Source organism: Rhinoderma darwinii, chromosome 5 (assembly GCF_050947455.1).
Source record: "Rhinoderma darwinii isolate aRhiDar2 chromosome 5, aRhiDar2.hap1, whole genome shotgun sequence".
Classification (NCBI taxonomy): domain Eukaryota; kingdom Metazoa; phylum Chordata; class Amphibia; order Anura; family Rhinodermatidae; genus Rhinoderma; species Rhinoderma darwinii.
The window spans coordinates 331,378,134-331,405,489 of NC_134691.1; positions in this window are offsets into that span (position 1 = coordinate 331,378,134).

Consider the following 27,356-nt stretch of genomic DNA (forward strand, 5'->3'; position numbering starts at 1 on the left):
GCTACGTTCTTTTCGCAGTGGTTTTACCTACGGATTTAGCGTCAGGCATTAATTCTAGAAAATGTTATGTGCACCTGCAAAGTTTCTGCGGTTTCTACTGCGATTCTGCTGCATAAATGCAGAAAAAAGCGCCACCTGCTGAGCAGGCGTAGACTCGACTCAATGGCGCAAGGACAGCTACAGATGCAAGAAATGTATTAAGAGCCGTGCTTTCCCCCTTTTTAGTTTAAAAATGGTGTATAAAATGCCAGTCTTAGTAAATCCCCCCCTTTGTGTTTCAATTCTTGACCATTTCTAAGATCTTTGCTTGCTGTCAACAAATGAAAACATTTTTGTTCCATACTGATGGAAAAAACCCATAACTGACCTTGTAACAGTTTTTAGTTGTTTTTTTTTTTTAGATTTGTATCCTGTCTAGATAATCCTCTGTGAGCACAAATCTCTCTTCTATCCTGATAGTTTGCTACAATGTATCAGTGCAGGTAAAATGTATCAACCTGATGCTTATTTAGACTGTGTATAAGGACTAGTTCACACAAAGTATTTTGCAGGCAGAAAAAAAACAGATTTTGACCTGCCTGCGCTTTTTTGCCACGGTTTCCGCTGCGTTTTTCGCTTGTGGCCATTGAAGACCGCGGGAAAAAAACGCAGCGTAAAATGCTTTTTCTGCCTCCCATTTATTTCAATGGGAGGTCAGAGGTGGAACAGCGGCAATAAAGGACATGCTGCTTTTTTTTCCCCGCGAGCGGCTAAAAGCCGCCCGGTAAAAAAAAAATGCCTCTGCTTCCCATCGAAATCAATGGGAATCGATTTCAGCTGTTTTTTTAGCACTGATTCTGACTCGGTTTCCGCCTCAAAATCAGCACCAAATAAACTCTGTGTGAAATGGGCCTAAATGTATCAAACTCTTATCTGTGAGAAGTATTAGCTCTGTACAGGTTTTTAGCCTCTGTTCGTAAACAAAAAAGTCCTACTCATTGACAGCAAGCAGAGATCTTGAAAATGATCAGTAATTAAACCGCAAATGATATTAGAAAGTTACAGAACTTTTTGATATACAACGAGTACGCTTAACTGTGATGATTCATAATACAATCCACCTCATAGGAGTAACATCCCTTTGGGTTTTCCATATTCTTTGAATGGCTCCACGATACCCCCGTAGGCACCCTCGTTGGGTAACAAACAATAGATATTTTGTGTTTGCTCCCCTTAAGCAATGTGACGTTCATGCCCAGAATTCATTAGAGAGATTAGGATGTTGATGAAGACCATTATCTGCCTGCACTCTATGTTATTGTATGGGGGAGGGGAAATCCTGAATTTAATATGACTTTGTTTTGGACGTTGCGTCGGTCGTGACGAAAAATCTAATTTTTGAGTGTCTTGTTCTAACAACAGGTGTGCTCTCCCAGCCGCATTGTCTCCTTCATAAATGAAACATTCCCCCTCTTACAAGATCATAGATGTATTTCTAGTGCGCTCCAACCATGGATTCATTTAAGGAAATAGATTTCTGTGCCTGGTAAAGTCTATAAAAATGAGCATTAATGATAAATTGCTCTGACGCCCGAGATGAATGGGTAGTGCCAGGCCCATTAGGCTCGTCTTTGTGGGGGGCTTTCATTTAGGGCCTTGAATTCTTAACCGTATAATGGGATAATGAGAGGCCGAGTATTGAATTAAAGGAATTTTAGACTTGTTGATGGGATTAGATATTGTTAGGCATAGAGATGTAGCAGAGTTGAATAGAGCTCAGTTAATTCTTCGTGGATGCACACCAGGCTACATAGTGCATAGTAATAGGTGTTTAAAGTGGTCTATAGCAGATTTGGAAGCTTAAATAGTCCACAATTGTTGATAAAGTCTGCTCACATACACCTGGACTATTAAAAAGAAACATGGCTGTATCCACATGAGTCTATCCAAATATAGCTATGCCTCCCATTTTCTCCTAGCTTCAGTTTCTTGGACAAGAAGTAGTCTGACAGCTACTACTGTCAGCCATATTACTTCTCATGGAGATCATGTCACCTGGTCATATAGAGGGTCCACATCCTCTCTCAGGTCTCCTTGGCATTCAATCACAAGAAGATATGCTTCTCCTTCATATGCCACCCTGCCCAGCTATCCCTCACATTCCAAGAATGCTGGGTATTGTAATTCAACAATCAAAGAGAAAGTAGCTAGCTTCTCCTTAATAGAAAAATATATAGCTGACAGCCTGGGGCTTAACTGCATGAAAAGACAGGAATTTGTTTGACAGCTATTATTGTCACACGTATTAATTCTCATGGGTCTTATTTTTCTGTTACCTGGTCTCACAGAGGGCCCTTCCTCAGGTTTCCCTGGCAGTCAATCACAAGAAGAGAATACTCCCTATCAGATCCCTCCTATTCCTTCCATGCTAGGCATTCACCTCTTTCCCATCCAAGAAATGCTGGGAGATTTAATTCAACAGTGAGGGAGAGAAAGTAGCTAACTTATCCTAAATAAAAATAAATATAGCTGGCATCCTGGGACATGGCTGCATGAAAAAAATGTGAAGGCAGATAGTAGCCTTTCATATACTATTGTTAGCCACATTAATTTTCCTGTGGCTACTTTTTCTGCCACCTGGTCACACAGAAGATCCTCCTTTCGATCCCTCTCTCAGGTCTCCCTGGCAGTCAATCACAAAAGATCCGTCCTCACCTTTTCCCTCATATTCCTCTGCTGCTAGAGATCCTCCTTCCCCACCCCAAGAATGCTGGGAGGTCCAATTCAACAGTGAAAGAGGAAGTAGCTAACTTATCCTAAACCTTAGCCTGGGACATGGCTGCATGAAAACAATATGAAGGCAGGAAGAAGCCTGACAGCTACTATTGTCAGCCATATTCATTTTCATTGGCTGCTTTTTCTGTCACCTGGTCACACAGAGGATCCTCTTCTCCCTCTCTCACATCTGCCTGACAGTCAATAACAGGAAGAGCTCCCTCTCCATCTTATCTTTCTTATTCCTCCAACCCCCTAGATCCTTCCCCCTGTCTCCCATTCCAGGAAGGCTCACTCTCAACAGTGAGACAGGAAGTAGTTAACTTCTTCTCAATAGAAATAAGTATAGCTTGGAAATATTTAGATCTCCTGTGCAGTCAGATTGGAATCTCAAGGCTTTACCTTCCTCTAAACCAAACCCATAGACCTGAGGAAGGTTGGTCTTGAAGAACATTTGTCAACCTGGTTCAGTCTCACCCTGCAAAAAGTTAGTGACCAGTATAACAATTGTAGGCACATTTGTTACCTCCTTATCTTGTCTATAAAAAAAATAGGTGTCAAGATACCTCAATTATTATTTTATAACAGACCTTAAAATTTCCATAATTTGAGTCTCTGATACACTGTGAGGATTTTTTTTTTTTTAACTGAATGTAAAAATAGGGCTGGGGAATGGTAATTATAATAGGCACAGAGGTTATATACATGCTCCATCTGCAATAATACAAAGATTGGACGCTGCTCCGAGACCTGGCATAAGGCAGAATGCTAACTAATGATCCCCCTGAGGGGATGTTATTATAAGGGTTAAGACTAGATGACCTACGCAGGACATTTATCTGCAGCACATTCATAACTGGGAATCTGGGCAGAGTGTGCCCGGCATAATGAGCAATGATAAGGGTGACGGTTCTAGTGGTTATTTATGATGTGTTGCAGAAAATATAGATTGCTGAGAATTATACTGAAGAGGAACAGATTGCTTGCATTTGGAGATGACAACTAAAAATACGGAGCTAGTGGTTATAAATGCTAATAATATGCAGGGTAGTGTCAGGGGCATAAACAAACGTGGGTCGGGGGCTCATTATTTTCCTAAAATTGATGAGGGAACTCTAGGTTGGGAGGGATGAGAGGAATATGAGGTGGGGTAAATCACTTGACTGCCAGCTAAACCTGAGAGAGGGAGTGGGGGACACTCTGGGTGACCAAGTGACAGAAAAATCTTCTCCATGGGAGTTAATATGGCTGACACAGGTAGCTGTTCCTCTACTTTTATGTACTCCGGCTCCCTTCCTTGTCAATCCTTGGACAGAGGCAACATCTAGTCAGGGCCAAATGGTGTTTTCTAAGAAAATGGCAGGCTATCACAGCCAGAATGTCTGGCAGTTGATATATGCTGATCTCAATAATGTGAGAGACCCTTTCCCATTATCAGTGGAGATGTCCATGTGTAAGCACAGTTCCTCTCTATTGAAGTACATGGAAGTTATGGAATGCCCTCACTTGTATCTTTCCATAGTGTACATACATTTCACCTCCCAACTAAAACCGGGGTCCTGTTCAGGACAAGGACTGGCTTATATCAGGATCAGTTTTGGTTGCAGCTGCTGTAGTGCTATTGAACTATGTTAAAACATCTAGCCAAAGATGAACAGAATAATCACAATTGGGAGTTCAGATCAAAGAGTGTGTGATAGGACAGTATATAGGGCAAGATAGCAGGGTTGTATAAGGTTTAGGGGGGGGGGGGCAGTATAATCTGGACCGGCAAATGAGTACAGTATGCATCCTCTTGATGTCCTACTTGGGCGTGTATATGGCCTTTTATAGGGTGTGGTAAGGCCGTAGATAAAGTTAATAGGGGATGTGTTGCTGACAAGATACAAAATGTATGGGGACAAACGAACAATCGTATTAATGATCGTTCGTCTCCATACATTATGATCATTGCTCCGTTTAAATGGGGCAAACAAGTGCCGGTCGACATTCTGTCGTTCAGTGCTCATTACCGGGCAAAAATCTGCCTGTGTAAAACCTCCTTTAGTGTAGTCAGATCCCCCTCCATTTGCAGTGGTCTCTTCCTCCCTGACTGCATCATTGTGGAACAAACCACTGCATACACATAATGGGGGGTTCCGACTACACAAAAAAAACACTAAATACAAAAAATATATTACAAAAATCTTTCCTGTACTGTGCTCTATTGTGTAGAAGGTAAACTTGAATACTACAACTTTCTACAGTAAAATCACAAGATATATTCCTTTTTTACTATGTTGCATTTACATTCATGTTATTAATTTCCAGCAATAACCACTAACCAAATTGAGAAGGTTGAATAAAACATAGAAAAACATTAATTTACATAAATACAGATGAGAGCTGAGTTTGTCATCTGGCATAATGAGGAATTAGTGGTTTTCTATAGGACTGCAGGTAAACTTATTACAGTATCATAGACCACAATGAAAGAGTTAAATAACAAATTAAGCTCTGCTACATCTGTGTGTTTATTTGCGTATATTCATGTCCACACTTACCAGTATTTAATGATCTCTTGCCCATCAGGCCGATAAAGGAATCTATTTTCTGTCCTGTTATACAAAACGCAGGTAAAATATTATGGCTTGAAAAATATATTTACAGCGCAGAGTATTTACAGAAGTGTCTCAAGTCAATAAGTCTAACTTCGATATGGCTGACAGCAATTTTATATTGCTGCATACACAATGATCTCTACAGGGGTGATTATAATACGAACGTATTTTCTATTGTGGTAGCTTATTTGGGTTTTCAGATGATGTAGTGTAAATAATTGGAAATCAATCAATCAATCAATCACTCAATCAATCAATCAATCAATCAATCAATCAATCAATCAATCAATCAATCACATTAATCGATAAATCTCTGTTTCATATAAACTCCAAATTTATATAGATTTATGTCCTGAGCCGGGGCATAGATAAAACAGAAGGGGTCTTACAGAAAAGGTCAAAACGGGCCCCCGATTATGGTGCTGGGGTTTGACAACCAGAACAGAATTCCTAGTGTTATTTACCCCCTCCATGTCCTTCTCATGACCATTGGACCCACTGTCCACCCCCTTGTTTGCTAACAACAGTTGTCGACACCCAGTAGCAAGCGGGATGGAACCAATCGGGGTTAGGACACCTCTCTCCAAGGTCCCCACATGGTCTGTCTTTTTGGTATATATTCCCTTGGTCTTGAGCAAACACTTATATGTCTATGTTCACACTGTTTTCACCTGTTGCAAATAAAAGAGAACTCCAACCAAACATTACTGAGTTACTGCCTGTATTAAACTCCAGAGATGCATTCCCAATTATCCGGGCTACAGAGCTAAAATTTGCACTAATTTCTGCATTCACTGTGTACATACATTACATTACTTATCCTGTCATGATTCTGAGTTACATCCTGTATTATACTCCAGAGCTGCAGTCACTATTCTGCTGGTGAAGTCACTGTGTACATACATTACATTACTTATCCTGTAATGATTCTGAGTTACATCCTGTATTATACACCAGAGCTGCAGTCACTATTCTGCTGGTGAAGTCACTGTGTACATACATTACATTACTTATCCTGTAATGATTCTGAGTTACATCCTGTATTATACTCCAGAGCTGAACTCACTATTCTGCTGGTGGAGTCACTGTGTACATACATTACATTACTTATCCTGTACTGATACTGAGTTACATCCTGTATTATACTCCAGAGCTGCACTCACTATTCTGCTGGTGGAGTCACTGTGTACATACATTACATTACTTATCCTGTACTGATCTGGTGTAACATCCTGTATTATACTCCAGAGCTGCACTCACTGTTCTGCTGGTGGAGTAACTGTGTACGTACATTACATTACTTGTCCTGTACTGATCCTGAGTTACATCCTGTATTATACTCCAGAGCTGCACTCACTATTCTGCTGGTGGAGTCACTGTGTACATACATTACATTACTTATCCTGTACTGATCTGGTGTAACATCCTGTATTATACTCCAGATTTGCACTCAGTATTCTGCTGGTGGAGTCACTGTGTACATACATTACATTACTTATCCTGTACTGATCCTGAGTTACATCCTGTATTATACTCCAGAGCTGCAGTCACTATTCTGCTGGTGGAGTCACTGTGTATATACATTACATTACTTATCCTGTACTGATCCTGCGTTACATCCTGTATTATACTCCAGAGCTGCACTCACTGCTCTGCTGGTGGAGTCACTGTGTACATACATTACATTACTTATCCTGTACTGATCCTGAGTTTCATCCAGTATTACACTCCAGAGCTGCACTCACTATTCTGCAGGTGGAGTCACTGTGTACATACATTACTGATCCTGAGTTACATCCTGTATTATACTCCAGAGCTGCACTCCCTATTCTGCTGGTGGAGTCACTGTGTACATACATTACATTACTTATCCTGTACTGATCCTGAGTTACATCCTGTATTATACTCCAGAGCTGCACTCACTATTCTGCTGGTGGAGTCACTGTGTACATACATTACATTACTTATCCTGTACTGATCTGGTGTAACATCCTGTATTATACTCCAGATTTGCACTCAGTATTCTGCTGGTGGAGTCACTGTGTACATACATTACATTACTTATCCTGTACTGATCCTGAGTTACATCCTGTATTATACTCCAGAGCTGCAGTCACTATTCTGCTGGTGGAGTCACTGTGTATATACATTACATTACTTATCCTGTACTGATCCTGCGTTACATCCTGTATTATACTCCAGAGCTGCACTCACTGCTCTGCTGGTGGAGTCACTGTGTACATACATTACATTACTTATCCTGTACTGATCCTGAGTTTCATCCAGTATTACACTCCAGAGCTGCACTCACTATTCTGCAGGTGGAGTCACTGTGTACATACATTACTGATCCTGAGTTACATCCTGTATTATACTCCAGAGCTGCACTCCCTATTCTGCTGGTGGAGTCACTGTGTACATACATTACATTACTTATCCTGTACTGATCCTGAGTTACAGCCTGTATTATACTCCAGAGCTGCACTCACTATTCTGCTGGTGGAGTCACTGTGTACATACATTACATTACTTATCCTGTACTGATCCTGGGTTACAGCCTGTATTATACTCCAGAGCTGCACTCACTATTCTGCTGGTGGAGTCACTGTGTACATACATTACATTACTTATCCTGTACTGATCCTGAGTTACATCCTGTATTATACTCCAGAGCTGCACTCACTATTCTGCTGGTGGAGTCACTGTGTACATACATTACATTACTTATCCTGTACTGATCCTGAGTTACATCCTGTATTATACTCCAGAGCTGCACTCACTATTCTGCTGGTGGAGTCACTGTGTACATACATTACATTACTTATCCTGTACTGATCCTGAGTTACATCCTGTATTATACTCCAGAGCTGTACTCCAGAGCTGGTGGCGTCACTGTGTACATACATTACATTACTTATCCTGTACTGATCCTGAGTTACATCCTGTATTGGGTTTAAAAATAATAAATAGGCAATTAGATAGGCTACGCGTTTCAACGCGGCTTAGTGGCTTAGTGATGCAAAGCATCATATGAGAGTTCATAATCCACCACCTTTACTCATTTTAACCCAATATGCACTTTCATATGATGCTTTGCATCACTAAGCCCACTTGTGACGTCAGAGTTAAACTTTGACCTGCCTTTTTTGGCGTTTTTTTTTCTGTTTGTTCTTATCTTCCCTCACTATTTAAAGTGCCTCCTCACAATGTATTTTACTTGGCCTGATGAAGACGCTAGTCCATCGCTGAAACGCGTAGCCTATCTAATTGCCTATTTATTATTTTTAAACCCAATAAATGCAATTTATCACCTTTCTGTCTGGACTCCAATTTGATGTTAGCAGCGCTGTACGTTGGTCCGCAATTTTTCTCCTCAATTGTCTGAATCGTGTCTGTACAGATCCCGTGATTTGCTTTCTGGGAAGTGTTCTCTTTATACCAGGCTGTACAGTCATCTGATGTAGGAAACACTAACTGCCCCCTTGCATTATAAGAGTTCAGCTAAACTGTCAGGGGAACATATGTCGAGAAGCTTGTTGACTGTTTCCAGCGACAACCAGCAGAATTGTCACCGTAGCTCCGGAGTATAAAACAGGTTGTATTTCAGAATTAGTACAAGTTACGTGATGTCATGTATTTACCATGTGGCAACTTATTTTTGCCAATGATGTCAGTGGCATCCTTAGAAGATGGGGGACCCATAGCAAAGATAAAAATTATGCCCCTTTCAAGAGCTTCTTGACATTACCACACTCCTATTTTCCACTTTCCACTATGGAGACCATATCATGGTGCAGGTATCACCACCTATTACAATGGGGTCAATGCCAACCTTGGAATGGACCTCCTCCCTCCAGGGGCCCCATAGCAGCTGCACGGGCTTTTGGAGAATTAAATAAACTGTCAAATTATATATAGATGTGAGCATATGCCTTTTGAATGCCAATTTAGCATACATTTGCCATTTTATTCTCGTATTACTGAGACAAGATATTGAAACCAGTTAGGATGTGGACATTGATGTGGATGGTGATTTAGATCCAGGAAGTATTGATCCACTTACGGCAGGGTGCAAAAATGAAAAACATAGGCAGTTCTACTATATCTGCATGTGTACATATATATGACTTGATTTGGGAAATCAGATGCTGGAAGAAAAGAGAGTGCTTGGGCATTGTAGGTAGCACATACATTCTGGGCAGGCCATGAATGTGTGCCAAATGACAAACTCAGCTCTGCTACATCCCTAATGTCCTATTATGTTATTATGGTATCATGGTTTAGCATATTTAGAAAATCCGCAATAATCACTGGTTTTATCCTAGTTCTTCACTGTATTACAATCTATTGCAGTTGCTGAGATGTCAACACGGTCTTTGCCACCCTGCATGATATGACTTGTCCAGCTGGTGCGGTGCCAGGCTGCCATTTCCTGTCATATATCTTTGCTTCGTTGTGAACAGCTGTCCCCTCTCCTGTACCTGGGCGCCCGGCTAAACATTTGCTGAACATAATCTCTGTTTTGAGCTTAAACTTCCTTTTCTCATCTATAATTAATTCTGCACCAAATTTACTATAAACAGATCTGTTTTCCCACGTCAGTCTCCACCTCTAACGCCAGAAATCATCCGTATCTGATCAATGAGACCGCGGGGAGACAATGCTTTAGCCAATGTATTCAATGCGATACGTTCTATCTCATATCTATCTATCTATCTATCTATCTAGAATCCAAAAATCAGGCAGCACTCCAAGGTATAAGCAAGGTAGAAAAAGGTGCTTTATTGGTCCATATAAACACGACGTTTCAGCTCAACACAGGAGCCTTTCTCAAGTCATATCTATCTATCTATCTATCTATCTATCTATCTATCTATCTATCTATCTATCTATCTATCTATCTATCTATCTATCTATCTATCTATCTATCTATCTATCTATCTATCTATCTATCATCTATCTATCTATCTATCTCATATCTATCTATCTATCTATCTATCTATCTATCTATCTATCTATCTATCTATCTATCTATCTATCTATCTATCTATCTATCTATCTATCTATCATCTATCTATCTATCTATCTATCTATCTATCTATCTATCTATCTATCTATCTATCTATCTATCTATCTATCTATCTATCTATCTATCTATCATCTCATATCTATCTATCTATCTATCTATCTATCTATCTATCTATCTATCTATCTATCTATCTATCTATCTATCTATCTATCTGTCTGTCTGTCTGTCTGTCTGTCTGTCTGTCTGTCTGTCTATCTATCTATCTATCTATCTATCTATCTATCTAATATTTTTATTTCTATGTTATGAAGAGCGGTGAATTACTATAAACTCAATATTGTTTTTATTTTTGGGGTTTAATGCATGATTAGAGTTTAATTTCTCTATTACTTATCTAAAATTTGAATTACTTAGATTTTCTACGATTCTCGGACCCGTTGAGTCAATTTTACCACCTCTACTAATTGTGAAACCATTTGACCGCCAAGTAACTTGTTTTTTATTCTCTCCCCATAAACATCACTATATTATTTCCACCCTAAATATCCTGTTCTCCTACAGACATGGGTATGTGTTGTCACTACTTACTTTTGGGTAATGCTCGTTTAGATTCTGAAGAGACAAAAAAATATTACTTAGGTAACATATCAATCATGACAAATGATTTGCATCTTCTTCTGTGCTTAATAATAACATAATATATCAGCCACCACTAGAGGGAGCTAGCTGCATATGTATGTATACAGCTAGCATTATACTCAATGGGGGCTGTATAAGTCTGTATGCAGTGAGCTCCCCCTACCATTGACTTAGTGGTAGGTTCACCACTGTGAGGCTCTACATTTGCTGAATAGGAAAGGATCCAGTAAAAGGAACATTTCCTATGCAGAATACCCACTGACCAATACATACCATATAGTATTATCATGCAGAATTAGCTTTATCTCTCATAGTCACATATTATATAGCTGTCATCAAATATTAAACAGCACACTTACCGCTTTTTCTTTTTCCCATAATTCCATAAAATTGATCTGGTCTGAGCTTTCTTGAAATTCTCATAACATATCTGTCATATGTTGGTTCGTCTAGATCTGCCTAGAGTGATAAAAGTAATACAACTAAATATTATCACCATATAGGTATTATTAATATACAGTATTTACACAGCCTGTTGGTCATGGCACCCCCTACAGGCCTCAGTGGGGACTCCTGGTATAAAAAGATAATCTACCTCCATTAGCATAGTCTATGTGTCATATTACGCACTGCCCCTCTCCCACCATCCATGCTATATAAGACTTATATAGCTCTAGATGCAAGGGGTGTAGCACAATGTTATTCTACCAGCATAGAAAGCACTGATGCGTCCAATAATCCAAAAAGTCTGATCATTCCAGTAAAAAACAATTGTATATTTTCGGCAAATAACCATAAGCTCCACCTCTGTAAAGTTTGGTTCATGGGACAGTTCTGTGAAGAACTATACTGTTGGGAAGTATGTATCAGTTTAGGTACAGTGTATCAACCTGTAAATAGAAATGTTACAATTCACTGACAGCAAGCAGTGATCGTGAACAATGGTGAGGAACACCTAATACTATGTCTAAAGTGGCTCCAGGGTGGACAAGCTTCTGCAACAAAATAATACAGATGTCTGGGTGAAGTTTTTGGATATTTCTGAGCCGGGTCCATGACTCAATCCTCTGTGCTGCTGTAAAACAAAAGGATTCATCCATTGTTAAGAGAAGACAGAGCTTTTCTGATGCTCAGTGACAACAATTAGTCGCTGTGATGGCTCATTCTACTCCTGTCACCGCAGAGCTGCTCATTTATCACCACCATTGTGAAACTGACTGAATTTTTACCATTTACTGCGTCAGCGGCATTTAGGCTCCTTAATACAAATCCCACGATCGGCACATTTAAAGTTATAAACTAAACGTCAGGAGGATTGTATGTTATATAGAAGTTAAAGGGAGTTTAAACGAGTTGCATTAGATTAGAGGAAATGGTCTATTTTTTTATTTTTTAGAAACAGTGCCACTCTTGTCTATGGGCTGTGCCTGGTATTGCAGCTTAACCCCATTCACAACTGGTGGAGATCTGTGAGCTGGGAGTCCAGTGAATTTCAAAATCTGTTTAGGTAACCAAACCCCTTTAATACTAATGAATCACCTGCGACATCCCCAGTGTCAGTCATCTATTTACCCTCCCTGGTGCTCATAATCACTGAGCAATCACCCTCCCTCTCCCTGGTGCTCATAATCACTGAGCAATCACCCTCACTCTACCTGGTTCTCATAATCACTGAGCAATCACCCCCTCACTCTCCCTGGTGCTCATAATCACTGAGCAATCACCCTCCCTCTCCCTGGTGCTCATAATCACTGAGCAATCACCCTCACTCTCCCTGGTGCTCATAATCACTGAGCAATCACCATCACTCTCCCTGGTGCTCATAATCACTGAGCAATTACCATCACTCTCCCTGGTGCTCATAGTCACTGAGCAATCACCCTCACTCTCCCTGGTGCTCATACTCACTGAGCAATCACCTTCACTCTACCTGGTGCTCATAATCACTGAGCAATCACCCTCACTCTCCCTGGTGCTCATAATCACTGAGCAATCACCCTCACTCTCCCTGGTGCTCATACTCACTGAGCAATCACCCTCACTCTCCCTGGTGCTCATAATCACTGAGCAATCACTCTCACTCTCCCTGGTGCTCATACTCACTGAGCAATCACCTTCACTCTACCTGGTGCTCATAATCACTGAGCAATCACCCTCACTCTCCCTGGTGCTCATAATCACTGAGCAATCACCCTCACTCTCCCTGGTGCTCATAAACACTGAGCAATCACCCTCAGGGTATGTTCACACGGCCTATTTACGGACGTAATTCGGGCGTTTTTGCCCCGAATTACGTCTGAAAATAGCGCCTCAATAGCGCTGACAAACATCTGCCCATTGAAAGCAATGGGCAGACATTTGTCTGTTCACACGAGGCGTAATTTACGCGCCGCTGTCAAAAGACGGCGCGTAAATAGACGCCCGCGTCAAAGAAGTGACCTGTCACTTCTTTGGGCGTAATTGCAGCCGTTATTCATTGACTCCAATGAATAGCAGCGCTAATTACGGCCGTAATGGATGCGGCGTTCAAGCGCCTGCACATGCCGTTACGGCTGAAATTACGGGGATGTTTTCAGGCTGAAACATCCCCGTAATTTCAGCCGTAACGGACGCCCTCGTGTGAACATACCCTCACTCTTCCTGGTGCTCATACTCACTGAGCAATCAACCTCACTCTCCCTGGTGTTTATAATCAGCTGGAGCTCATAGTCACTGATGAATATCTCCCACACTCCACCTCTCCATGGGCCATTAGGGCCCGGTTTACACAAACGCGTCGGAATCAGCGTAAAAAAACCAACCAAAACCGCCTCCCATTGATTTCAATGGAAGACAGAGGCATTTTTTTTTTCCAGGGCGGCTTTTAGCCACTCGTGGAAAAAAAAGCGACATGTTCATTCTTGATGCGGTTCCGCCTCTGACCTCCCATTTACAAACGTTGCGAAAAGCGCGGCAAGAAAGTGCAGACAGGTCAAAATCTGCCTCAAAATTCCTGAAGTAATTTTGAGGCAAATTTTTTCTGCCTGCAAAATACTCTGTGTGAACAGGGGTTAATACACCTAGTTTTAGTACATACCCTCCTGGATAACTATAATGGTATGAACATAAAGGATGACTACGCTGCATAAAAGTTCACAGCGTATCCGTTCTAGAAGCCGCAGGGAATTACACCCAAAAAAACGCACCAAATTGTGGTGTCGTTTCTCGGGCATCATGTCCACTGCGGAAATACTGCAGGAATAAAAAAAAAGTTCATACTTACCACCCATGCATTTTCATGGTGACACGTCCCTTAGCCCAGCCTCCTGGGATGACACTGCAGTCCATGTCACCGCTACTTACAGCCTTTGATTGGCTGCAGCAGTCACGTGGGCAGAAACGTTATCCCAGGAGGTCGGTCTGCGCTCAGAACAGAGGATTGCGTCGCTAGGAAAATGGCCTGGGGTGAGTATGAACTTTTTAAATAATTGTAACTAAAAAAAAAATAATTTTTTTTTTCCATTTGGGATTTTTGCGGTGGAATCTTTGTTGTGGGTTTTACTTTCCCATCGAATTAAATGGGGAAAACCCGCAACAGAAGAGCAGCAATTTCAATTTATGCTACGGATTAAAAAACGCACCGCGGGTTAATTTCTGAACTTATTTTTGGCCAATTTTTCCCGCTGTGTGTTCAAATCTCATCCACTCTGCTGCTACTGTGTTATGATGCAGGTTTTCCTCAATGAAAAACGTTGTGGAAAATCCGCAATGTTTACGCCCAGTGTGTTCCAACGCTAACCCAATTAGACGCCATCCACTATGTTGAAGGTTTCTTTGTATAATCTGGTTTTTGGTCATTCACACATTCGATATTTTCCTATCTACATCGCCTTTGTGAAATTTTCCTTTCACTTTACAGCAATTTCTGAGAATATCTTCACCTCGAATGCCTTAGGGACCATGAGGTTTTTTCACCTCGAAAGCCTCAGGGACCATGACGTTTTCCCCAAATTTCTTTTACTATTGTGATATTTTCTCGTGCATAACAGAATTCATCTTAACTAAAGAGGACTGCAAAATGAAATAAACATCAGTATAATTTCAGCATAATGGATTTCTCCTCCAGTATCTCCTGTCCCATCCGCTCCCTTGATAATTTCTGTCAATTGCATCTTCTCGCAAAACCATTCTTCATGGTAATCAAGACCTCATTATGCCTGTTGTGTATCCATCCGGGCTCTCATTTCTTGTACTTGACTCACAACGTTACTGGAAAAAGTCTTGAAAGGGTTAAAGCGAAGGACAAAAAAGACGCAGAATTAACGAAGAGTCTGTTGATCTATCTTCAGGTTCTTCGTAGACATGTTAGAAGACAATATTGGTTGATTATAATAATAAAGGGGTGGCAGTGCTTGAGATTGAGTGCCGAGGTTGTGTTAAAGATCCCAAATGCTGGAAATTCCTGCAAGGGGTTTGGGAGCTTTACTGACCTCCACCAGTAGAGGTCCATTATAAATCTGGTTCTGAGACACCAAGAGAGAGAGTACTATTCCGGACCTCACAATTCAGCTATAGTTAACCTTTTTCCCGTGATTTTGTTTAGGGTACCCAGGACTTAGGTGCTTTGGTTGTCCAATTCTATTGATAATGTTTAGACGTTAAAAGGTAAAATGCAGAAAAGATGAGGCAAAAATAGTCATAAGGCTAGACTGGATTAGAGAAGAGGGAGACAGAAGTCAGAAGCAGTATACGGGGTACAAAAAATACAAGGTCAAAAACTTGCCATGGTCGGTAAAGTACTAGGCAGCAATTCAGTTAAGGTACAGAGGGATCACAAACAGGGATGAGCGAATTTATTCTACACAAATTGAATTGGTTAGGAATCTTCCCAAATTTTGTGATTTTTGGAAAACCAAAACTTTTGGGATTCGTCCGGCACGAATCGTTAAAAATGTCAGCTGCCATTTTACAGATCAGAAGACAAAGAAGAAGGATTACATGACCTCGGGCTGGCTTCCCCATAATGCAGCCCTCCCTCCAGCATAGCCAATCATAGGGGTATAGGTGTGAGACCCTGATGACTCAGTGGATGTTATATCAGTTATAGCCACTATAAACAGCCCAACCAGGAAATGCTGCTGAATTGTGGGGATACAGACAGGAGAGAGGACATCAGACAGAGAGTGAGAGATAGTAAAACACAGAATACAGATAGATAGTGGATTAATGTCAGTGAGTGTGTTTCAAAGTTAGGAGAAGAGAATAGAACAGGAGAGGAAGCTATTGCTGTGAGTGAGTGCTGCTGCAGCTATACAATTTTTACATTAATTTGTGAATCACCAATCTTCATCACATCATTCACAAATCTTCTTCCATAATATTAATCATGGTACGGATAGCGTGCCGCTGCCTTCTGATACAGACGTCATGTACATGACGCCACTCATTGTTTTGCATATATCTAACTGCTAATACTGCCACCAAAATTTAACATATTGTTTGACCTCAAACTTAGCCAACAATAACAGCAGCAACAAGCAACAATACTGTGCACTTTTAGTAGATTGTGTGACCTCTGAATTTCTGCTCAGTGATGCCTCATTTTAAATAAAATGTCTAGTAAAAGAGGGCTAAAGAAGGGATAATTGTTGGATTGCTTATCAAAAAGCCATTGCTACTTCCGATACCACCGTGTGTCTATGAATAACGGCAGGTGTCTGCCACCAAAAAGGGATCATTTTTGGACTGTTTTTTTTAATGTTAAAACGCCTGTCTTGGCGTTAAAGAGCTTGAAAGGGGTTGAATACAGTCCTAGACCTCAGTGTCATAAACAACTTTTCAGGGCATTTTTGATTCGCGGCAAATTAGACGGCCGGTTGGATAGAATCGGACACGTAATTCAGTTCGGGAAATTTGCTCAACCCTAATCACAAACTAAAAGTTTAGTCTGTCAATTTGGGCGGTGAAAGCAGGTGAATCAAGGTAAATAGTGATCGATCTGAGTTTTTAAATAGTGCACCCTCTAGAGTGATGGGCGCAAGCAAAGTAGCGTCGGTTTCTTGGGCGGGCAAGAGTGTCTCGAGGTAAGTTTATTACAATAGGAGACCAATATGACATGTAGAAAGATATATTTGGGTCTTTTCACCCTTCCACCCATAAAAGTTTGGTTATAATATTTAGTTATAATTTCTATTATCCGTTATGGAATATTTTCAAAAATATTCATCACTATTCTCCAGACATAAATGATATTGTAGTTGCCAAATATCAGGGTATCATTTAGACAATATATTTTTATATACTTTCAACTTTTTCAATCTATTTCTGCAATATTTGTAGCAGTCGGACTATAAATGCTCTGATTCTACTGATTCTACCTTACGTAGTTAGACTCACCTGGTGTTGGTCTTGAGATGGCCAGTAGTTTCCTTCTGTCCAGTGCGTTTCCTCAGGCCATGCTTGTGTGGCAGCCAAGAAGAACACCATACACGCTAATACCATGTTCATTTTTACCAGTCTTCTATGTCTCACAGATTGGAATGTCTCCTTAAAAACAGGTCAGAGGTTTAACTGATTTTGCATTAGGAATTTTTTCATTTGATAAATTCTAAAACTTATATGAAATTCTAAATTTAGCAAAAACATTTCCACCTCTGCTTTAATACATAGCAAATGAGTGAAGTACCTGGTATAACGGCTGGACCAAGGCCAGTGGATGCCCCTGGGCAAAAAATGTGGTGATAGGTCCTATCATATGATGCGTGGATAACTTACGCTGGACAAGTGCTTATGTCAACAGGATCTAGCAACAATCATATATGTATGACGACAGCCAGTGTATGTGTTGAGTGAAATAAGGATTGCCATGTTGTATTTTAACATATCTGATAATTTGTTCATTTGAGAGATAAGCGGAGTCAGAGGTATTGGGCAGCTGCTTATCTCCATCTTTACATGGCAAAAATAATGCATCACTGAGTTTTTCTCTAGATAGCAGTGCAGGCTGGTGGGGTATCGGAGCTACATACAAGGAGAACACAGCTCCTGTATAATAAGAACTTCACACATATTAACATTCTAAAGGTTTTATTTTGTTGGAGGTACGCTTTAAATCTTTCCAAACATGTCTTGCTGCTGGGAGTATTTAGGAAGAGCTAGAGAGAACTGGGTGGTAGAGGTCCCCTGGGGGTGGAGGCCATTAGGAGCGTGCCCCTATTGCCCTCCCTATAATCCGGCCCTATCTGATATTGCCACCAATCATTAAAAATTAAATTGTCAACCCCAAACCCTTCTCCATTAAGGGAGCCATGTGCTGTCCATATATGAATCTCTAGCAGTGTATGAGAACAGGCCATTGTTGAGCTGAAGACGTCATCTTACATTGTTAAAGAAATAAAAAAAACTGTATTTTTCAGACTATAAAATCTACCTATGTTTAGGTAGGAAAAAAGGAAAAAAAATTTACTGTCTCTGAGAGGGGCAAATATTTTTACAGATTATTTTTTAAATTAGAAACAAGTTCTATACAGTTCTATAAATACAGTAGATTGTTTACTTTCCCTTTTATACTCTTTTACCACGTCTTTAAAGTGCAGCTAAACGTTTGACAAACTTCTGACATGTCATAGTGACATGTCAGAAGTTTGGATTGGTGGGGGTCCGAGCACTGAGACCCCCACCAATCACTAGAACGAAGCAGCTGAAGCCCTCGTGTGAGCGCTCAGCCGCTTCGTGTCTGTTCGGCTATTTCCGGAAAGCCGATGTATCGGAGTACGGGCTCATAGACTTTCTATTGAGTCCGTACACCGATACATTTCTTTCCGGAAAAAGCCGAACAGACACGAAGCGGCTGAGCGCCCACATGAGCGCTTCAGCTGCTTCGTTCTAGAGATTGGTGGGGGTCTCGGTGCTCGGAACCCGACCAATCCAAAGAGACATGTCAGAAGTTTGTCAAACGTTTAGCTACACTTTAAAGTGGAATTCAAAATTATTATTCAAGCAATTTTCAATCAGTTTAAATATTAAATTCTAGTCAAATAAATACAATAAGGGTATGTTCACAAGGCTTATTTTCAGCCGTTTTTCGGCAGAAAAATAGGAAGCGTAAAAAAACGCCAGCGAAAGTGTATGTCACTTCTTGAGCCGTTTTTGGAGCCGTTTTTCATTGACTCTATAGAATAACAGTTCCAAAAAAACGGCGGTAAAAAAAGCAGTGAAAAACGCAAGTTGCTAAAGAAAACGGCTGAAAATCAGGAGCTGTTTTCCCTTGAAAACAGCTCTGTATTTTCAGAAGTTTTTTAGTAAACATGTGAACTTTAAAAAAAAATAAAAATAAAAATGATAAGGCTTCATGCACATGGAAGTGCATTTAGTGGCAATGACGGGATCGGATCCTGTCCTATGAAACCAAATCCTTTCTCAAGCTTGCTTTGGGAAAGGATTTTCTGATTTTATAGGGATGGATTTGATCCCATCATTGGCACTAAAAAAATCGAGGTGTGCATGAAGCCTTAGGCTAGATTCACACGAGGACATTAATGAGTACAATGCTATTAAATAAAAAAAACACACTAGAAAACACTAACATTTCAGTGCAAAGTTACACACAAACAAGGTTTTTCATGCAATAGTTGCAATATCCTAATATACCCTCATTAATTGCTGCTTGAAAATATGAAAACAAAATTCACCCAAAATTAAAAATTGCAAATTTTGTAACAAATTTTAACAAGAGAAATCAAAAATTTCTCAAGAACTTTCCCCATTTAAAAACACATACACACCATCTGTAAAACTGTTTTCCCGTAGTGGGTAACACAAAAATGATTATACCTGGCAAAGAGCAAGCAGTGGAAAAAAATAAAAAAAATACACAGTGCTCCACCATATTATATATGACCCCATTCATTTCACTGCAAAGTTACATAGATACAAGGTTTTTCATGCAATAGTTGTAATATCCTAATATACCCTTATTAGCGGAATTGCTGCCTGAAAATATAAAAAAAAAAATTCACAAAAATGTTAAATTGCAAATTTTGTAACAATTTTTAACAAGAAATTAAAAATGTCTCAAGAACTTTCCCTATTTAATAACACAAGCACAACATGTAAAAATGTTTTCCTGAAGGGGGTACTACAAAAATGATTATACCTGGCATAGAGCAAGCATTGGTTAAAATGTAAAAAATACACAGTGCTCTACCATCTTATATATTACCCCATTCATTGTATGTTATACCCTACAGATGCAATATTTGATTTGTAGAGTCTCGTACCAGACTCCTCCATTCTGGAGAGGTAGAAACTCGGGTGCAGAAAATTGTGTTCTATGAAATTCCCTAATATGTTCTCTAAAAATCTTTAACTAGTGAAGGGGAGCCAAGGGCAAAAAAAAGACCTTTGGGCCTGTCTAGATCCTATAGGCCAGTGGTCTCCAACTGTTGTGAAACTACAACTCCCAACATGGTACGCTTAAAGCCCAATTTTGGAATCAAGTCAATGAGAGTCCACTATACTCACTGTAGAAGGCAGCAGGTTCCAGAGTATGAAATGCAAGTGAATGAATCCAGGTGAGACTGGCACACTTTTTATATCCCCAAGGACAAGCCTAGCGAATAAGAGATTTATTTGTTTAACGCTAATAAACCCTAGGAGGTTCCATCAAAAACAAGGAACAATTAAATCTTCTGTGTATTCCTTTCAATCAATATTTGATCAACTCCTCTCTGTCTCCATCCTTGTCATGTCTCGGATTTTTGAATTGCACCTCGTGAATGTATTTCCATAGTGGACAACTTGACTAATAAAAACAATTACATCTCAAGTGTTGGCCGTCGCGTAGTCATGGACTGAATCTTTCCATGTCAAGTCTAAATTGCGTTTTCCCCATTGAATTGTTAAAGTCTTTCATGGAGCCATGGATCAAAGCTTCCGACGTCAACATTGCTCTAGCGGTACAGTCCTACACTGAGATGCGAAAGATTCCATGGAAAAATCGACCAGGGTTGACGAAATATGAGGTGTGGATGGGTTTCATGTATTTGCATGGCCCTTGTACATGGATAATAGTGCCCCACTGCCCAAAATTGTTGATACAAGTCAGTAGGATATGATTTGTTTGCATTTGGAACAATGACAGATGAAGAGGAAATTGAACGCGCTTCGTACAGGCACCACAGACCACATAAAGGAAGTCTGATAATCGACTATACATATTTAATTTGTAACTGAGCTGCCAGGAAAAATATTAGCGCTACAATAATAGACACTTGAAATTTTTTTCCCGAGGCCATGAAAAAGAGAATTTATATAGTAGCTGCATTTAAGATGTTTATTAATTATCTCCCATACTATAAATCACTTACAAAGATTTATACATTGCCAGGTCCTCAGCTCATATGCGGTAGAAGTGGTAAATGTGTACAATGTAGTAGAAGTCCCCCACTTATTAAAAAAAATATACCCCTATGCTTAGAAGGTGCTGTGACATATTCACTCATTATTTATCTCTTTATAAGAAAAGGGAAATTCATCTATATTTATCTATCTATCTGAAATCTATCTCTCTCTATCTCTCTCTATCTTATCACACACGGTGATCTGAAAGTACAGGAATAATAAACACAGTTATGTCACAGTAAAGAGATAATAAAAATGTGATGTCACAGTAAAGAGATAATAAACACAATGATGTCACAGTATAGACATAATAAACATAATGGTGCCATAGTACAGAGATAGTAAACACAGTGATGTCACAGTAAAAAGATCATAAACATGGTGATGTCACAGTAAAGGGATAATAATCACATTGACGTCACAGTACAAACATAATAAACATCATAATGCCGTAGTACAGAGATAATAAACACAGTGATGTCACAGTACAGACATAATAAACACAGTGATGTCATAGTACACAGATCATAAACACAGTGATGTCACAGTACAGAGATAATACACATAATGATGCCATAGTACAGAGATAATAAACACGGTGATGTCACAGTACATGGATAACAAACACAGTCATGTCACAGTACAGAGATAATAAATGTGGGATGTCACAGTACAGAGATAATAAACACAGTGATGTCACAGTATATAGATCATAAACACAGTGATGTCACAGTGCAGAGATAATAAAGACGGTGATGTCACAGTACAGAGATAATAAACACAGTGATGTCACAGAACATAGATCATAAACACAGTGATGTCACAGTACAGACATAATACACATAATAATGCCACAGTACAGAGATAATAAACACAGGGATGTCACAGTACATTGATAATAAAGACAGTGATGTCACAGTACAGAGATAATACAGTACATAAAGGTAATATATATATGGTGACAAGGATAATATACACAGTGATGTCACGGAACAGCGACAATATACATATAGTTAGGTCCAGAATTATTTGGACAGTGACACAAGTTTTGGCATTTTAGCTATTTACCAAAACATATTGAATATACAGTTATATAATCAATATGGGCTTAAAGTACAGACCATCTGCTTTAATTTGAGGGTATTCACATCCTAATTTGAAGAAGGGTTTAGGAATTACAGCTCTTTAATATGTAGCTGCCTCTTTTTCAAGGGACCAAAGGTAATTGGCCAATTTTCTCAAAAGCTATTTAATGGGCTGCACGGGCTATTCCCTCGTTAATCCATCATCAATTAAGCAGATAAAAGGACTGGAGTTGATTCCAGGTTTGGCATTTGCATTTGGAAGCTGTTGCTGTGAACCCACAACATGAGGTCAATGGAGCTCTCAAAGCAAGGGAAACAGACCATCATTAGACTGAAGAAAATGAAGGAATCCATCAGAGAGATAGCACAAATGTTAGGAGTGGCCAAATCAACAGCTTGGTATATTCTTGAAGAAAAATAACGCACTGGACACCCACGGAAGACAACAGTGGTGGATGATGGCAGAATCCTTTCCATGCTGAAGAAAAACCCCTTCACAACATCTACCCAAGTGAAGAACACTCTCCTGGAAGTAGGTGTATCAGTATCTAAGTCTACCGTAAAGAGAAGACTTCATGAGAGCAAATACAGAGGGTTAACCACAAGGTGCAAGCCATTAATCAGCCTCAAAAATAGAAAGCCCAGATTAGACTTTACCAAACATCATGTAAAGAAGCCGCCCAGTCCTGGAACAGCATGAAACTAAGATCAACCTGTACAGAATGATGGGAGGAAGAAAGTATGGAGAAGGCTTGGAACAGCTCATGATCCAAAGCACACCACATCCTCTGTAAAACATGATGGAGGCAGTGTGATGGCATGGTGGAGGCAGTGTGATGGCATGGTGGGGCAGTGTGATGGCATAGTGGAGGCAGTATGATGGCATGGTGGGGGCAGTATGATGGCATGGTGGAGGCAGTATGATGGCATGGTGGAGGCAGTGTGATGGCATGGTGGAGGCAGTATGATGGCATGGTGGAGGCAGTGTGATGGCGTGGTGGGGCAGTGTGATGGCATGGTGGGGGCAGTGTGATGGCATAGTAGAGGCAGTGTGATGGCATGGTGGGGGCTGTTTGATGGCATGGTGGGGGCAGTGTGATGGCATGGTGGGGGCAGTGTGATGGCATGGTGGGTGCAATGTGATGGCATGGTGGAGGAAGTTTGATGGCATGGTGGAGGCAGTGTGATGGCATGGTGGGGGCAGTGTGATGGCATTGTGGGGGCAGTGTGATGGCATGGTGGGTGCAGTGTGATGGCATGGTGGGGGCAGTGTGATGGCATGGGCATGCATGGCTGCCAAAGGCACTGGGTCACTAGTGTTTATTGATGATGTGACTGAAGACAGACGCAGCCGGATGAATACTGAAGTTTTCAGGGATTCACTTTCTGCTCATATTCAACCAAATGCAGCAGGTTGATTGGACGTCGCTTCACAGGACAGATGGACAATGACCCAAAACATACTGTGAAAGCCACCCAGGAGTTTATAAGGCAAATAAGTGGAATATGCGCAATGGCCGAGTCTCCAGATCTCACCCCGATCAAGCTGCATTTCACTTGCTGAAGACAAAACTTAAGGCAGAAAGACCCACAAACAAGCGACAACTGAAGACGCTGCAGTAAAGGCCGGGCAAACATCACAAAGGAGGAAACCCAGCGTGTGGTGATGTCCATGGGTTCCAGACTTCAGGCCGTCATTGCCTGCAAAGGATTCTCTACTGTGGTGGCTGTGTAGAAAAATGGTGGCAATTCCTAAACGTTTCGCAGGATATTTTTGTTCAACCCCTTGAATTAAACCTGAAAGTCTAAACTTCAATTGTATCTCCGTTGTTTCATTTCAAATCCAATGTGGTGGCAGCAGAACCCAAATCATGAAGATTGTGTCACCGTCCAAATAATTCTGGACCTAACCGTAGTTAGGTTCTAACTAATGGCTATGGACCACAGTGATTTGACCACACAGGATGATTACATGTAGTTGTGGCGCAGCAGAGGAGTAATAAATGCTGCGTCCAAAGCTAATTGATATGCAGAGTACAGACCCCAAGGCACAGGAACAACTGCAAACTTTCCACCCCTTAAAGCCATAGTCAATCATTCATTACTCGTGACACCTGGCCTGAATAAACTAAAAAAGTCATGCCTTTTTTCTGGAAAATACGTTTTGGCAGCCATATTGGTTGCCACCCATCTTTTGCAGAAATGGCCTAGAAATATTGATAAGATTTTTTTTAAAATAAATTTTTATTTATTTTTTTATTTTTTTAAACTGGCCGATGTTAGTTGACCTGGTATGTTTTATTTTTCTATGTTGTTTCTAGTGTCTGTCTGGGCAAGTCCCGTTATAAGTAGCCAAAATGTAACCCTTCTGCAGTCCATGCCAACTTAATTCCCTCACGCATACATCTACTTATAAATATATAATAGGTATGAAGACACAGCAAGACTTTTCCTCACCTGGGGGGGTTAAGTGCCCTTTAAATACTCTGGACAAGGCAGAGTAGCTTGATGGTGCCCCCGAGCAACAATCATCCTGGCAAATGCCCCGCTAAATGCTCTGCCTAGCCGGCCTGTAGTAAAAACTGGCATATAGATAGAGATAACGGGCCCGCTGTATAGTGCCGGCTAAAAGTTATGACTACCCCTCTCTGCTTCTGTACGGCCACACTCAGAACTGTAGTCACATGATGTATTGAAATAACAACCTATAAAATTCTCTTCAGTAAATCCTCCAAACACCAAAACAAGTCTATAAGGCGTCATGCACACGACAGTAGTTTTGCGGCCGTAAACTATCCGCAATTGCGGATAGTATAGAACACACGCTTGCCTATGTTTTCCACAGTTCGTGCATTGCCGGAGCCCTTTGAAATGAATTCACATCTTGTGTGTGCACGATCCGTGAATGTGGACGGCCAGCGGATGATACTCCGCGGCCTGCCCGTGTTGTAATCACGGACCGTACACACATCAAAGAAAGGAAAACTGCAGCACATGTGTATTGAAGGTATCAAAAAGGCACAGGAAGTTTTACTTCACAATCCAATGGCGGATCATCATAGGGCATTTTGGGCGGCAAAAACCGCGACAAAACGGCATTGTATATGTCCTGCAAAAGGACCTTTAGACATAAGGTCACATGAGCTCATCTCTGAAGTTCTTACTACTGTTTAGAGACCTGCTGGTCACATGACTGCAGGTCCTTGAGCAGCAGCAGCATCAAGACTCCAAAGAGAAGACTGAGGAGAGCTGCTATGTAAGTATAAGGGGATGGATGTGTTTAACGTGTCTGTATTTAGGGGGTCTGGCCTGGGGTCTAATTAGTTTATGGGTTCTATTTAGGGGGCCTGTTCTAGGGTCTGTATTAGTTTAGGGATCTTGATTTAGGGGTCTGCATTTAGGGGTCTGATCTGGGTCTGTATTAGATTAGGGGGTCTGGTCTGGGGGTCTGTATTACTTAAGGGAGTTAGGCCTAGGGTCATTATTAGTGTAGGGGGTCTGTATTAGTTTGAGGTCTGAGGTCTATATTTAGGGGTCTGGGGTCTGTATTATTTTATGGGGTCTTATTTAGGGGGCCTAGTCTTGGGTCTGTATTAGTTTAGGGTTCTTTATTTAGGGGTTTGTATTAATCTAGGGTGTCTGGTCTGGGGTCTGTAATAAGAGAGTCAGGTCTGGGGTCATTATTACTGTAGGGGGTCAGGTCTGGGGTCTGTATTTAGGGGTCCTGTCTGAGGTCTGTATTTATTTAGGGTGCTTGTTCTGGGGTCTGTATTTGTTTAGGGGGGTCTGGTCTGTGGACTGCAATAGTTTAGAAGGTCTGGGGTCTGTATGTATTCTATGATCTAGTCTGGGGTCCAAATTTATTAGTCTGAGTAAAAGGGGTTGTCCGGGCACATCGATAGGTCATCAGTATAAAAAACGGTCTGTGCCCGGAGAACCCCTTTAATGTATGGTCCTGGGCCTTGGCGTCAAAATTTGTGTGTTGGAAATGGCTGCTGAAAGATGTCTCATCAGGAGAAGTCGCCATGACGGTCTGCGTCAGATGGAGAAGAAAAGAAAACGGCTCCCATCAGAGAAGACGTCACTTGTGAGTCACTGGATCTATAGAGGATCTGTCCCCTCTCCTGACATGTCTGTTGCAGGTAATCCTTGTATTCCACACAAAGTCTTTGTGTACCCATAACTAATAGACAAATGCGTGTTACCATTCCCATTGTCAGGAGGATGTGTCCCTACAAAGTGTGATACTGTAAACAATGGTTGGAGACTGTCAGTATGTAGGGACACAGCCCTTTGACAAGGGGAATCGTAACAACCATTTGTCAATGCTCGCACAAAAAGGTGGTGTTCACTATAGACACGGCAGAGCGGCGGTGGCAAAGAGGGGCCCAAGTATGTGGAACAGCCCAGGGCCTATGGTCTACTTAATCTGCCACTGTCACCATCAAGGTGACGTTTCAACCCTAGTGTGGGTCTTTTTCACACAGGGTTTTTTTTACACACAGCTACGGCCGTGTGCAGAAGGCCTAAGTGTAGAAGACTAAAAATAATTAAAAAAAACCATTAAAAATAACATTAAAAATAACATTGACAATAATAACAATACGGTCTACGGTCTGTTGAAAATTCTAGTTGATCATTAAGCTGCTGACCTCATATGTCATGTGAATTGCGTCCTGACTCCAGTACAGATGGCGGCTGATGTTTTCTTTTACATGAGCGCAGATAACTCGCTGCTGATAGAAAACATAAAGATAATTAACGAGAAACCCGGAGTTACATAACATCATAAAAACGGTTGTTATTTATATTTAACCCTTTTATATCTGGAGCCCCCCCCCCCCCCACTTTAATCGCAATGAACAGAAG